Here is a 1623-nt window from a genome sequence, read left to right on the forward strand (position 1 = left end):
CATTTTTCCATGTATTTCCATGATTGTTTGTGATGCTTTCATATAGTCTTTGGACCCACAGGTTGAGAAACGCGGATCTAGTCTAACCCCCTGCCTGAGGCAGGATCATCCCTATCTCAACCATCCTATACACTCCATAATCTAAACTCTACATAAGACTGCTGTCAACTCTGACCCAACACAGACCTGACACCCTAACCTGCCACAGATAGAGCAGGGGAATGATGGCAGCCCATGTCCTGCTTCTATGAAATGTTGTCAATATACAGTCAAGCATGAACAACACGTGCCTCCTGAGGCTGGGGGGGAGCATGGTGACCACCCATGGGTGGTGGCGGTGGTGTCAGTGGCAGCGGTGAGTGGGTACTGCCTGCAGGTGGCCACAGTGATATCAGTGGTGAGGGTGGGCCAAGTGGTCCACTCACAGGCAACTGCGGTGATGTCAGTGGTGGCGGGTGGCAAGCAGGGACTGCCTGCAGCCACCGTCCATGCTGTTGTCACTGGCAGGTGGTGAGTGGGGACCACCTGCAGCCACCGCTGGACACATGGGAGGGGCGCGATCACCCACAGAAGTCGGCAGTGGCTTCAGTGGCGGCCAGTCTCAAGGGGGGCATGTGCCCCCCATGTGTTGCCTATACACTCGAGATCCTGGGTAGAGGGCCATGCCCCCTGCTACAGAGGAAGGCAACTCCCCACCGCATTAGGTGAGAATATTTACATAAAGATCACAGACAAGTAAGTGCAGAATGAACTTTACCAGTACCCCATATCAGGAATCTCAGATCTGGGATTCCACAGAGTTAAAAAAATTGTATGTATATAGACACCATCCTATATCATTTTGTGTGCGTGTATTCCTAGGCAGCCAAAGTTCTTTGGGTAAATTTGATATCCTTTATTAAACCAACTCAAATAGTTGGAAAAATTCTTAGCAAGGTTTGGGCACAAATGCCCTTGGTCAAGCTAAGGAGGTGTTTGCAGATGTGTGTATTCCTGACATTTCTCTCTCTCTCTTTCCCCCCCACCCCTTGTAGAATATTGTCAGGATTATATATCCTCTGTGTGTGTGTAAGAGAGAGAGAGAAATTTCAGGATTATACATGTATACATTTATATACATAGGATTATTTCCTATATATAGGATGGTGTATAGGATAGGATGGCATTGGTAAAGTTCATATATATGTGCATTCATATATATATATATATATATATATATATACACACATACACACACATACATATATAGACACACACACACACAGAGGTATTGGTAAAGTTCATATTATATAAATATAAATATACATAAAATATAAATCTATCTATCTATATAAAATCCTGACAATATTCTTCATGGGGAGGAGTGTGTATGTGTGCGTGTGAGAGGGGGAGAAAAGTCAGGATTATATATATTTATATATATAATATGCGTCAGGATTTTCTATATAGAGGGAGAGGAATGAAGCTAAATCTCACACAGATCAAAGGATAGAAATCTGTCGTGTCAGACTGGAAATTCCACCAAGCTAATTCATATATACGTGTAGCTATGTCGTTCTCTGTATCTCCCCCTCCTACCAACACCCCGTGCCCGGGTGTGCCCCACTCCGGTGAGCTCCCAGC

The sequence above is a fragment of the Gavialis gangeticus genome, unplaced genomic scaffold (genome assembly GCF_001723915.1).
Source record: "Gavialis gangeticus isolate Ggan-Ray unplaced genomic scaffold, GavGan_comp1, whole genome shotgun sequence".
NCBI classification, from domain to species: domain Eukaryota; kingdom Metazoa; phylum Chordata; order Crocodylia; family Gavialidae; genus Gavialis; species Gavialis gangeticus.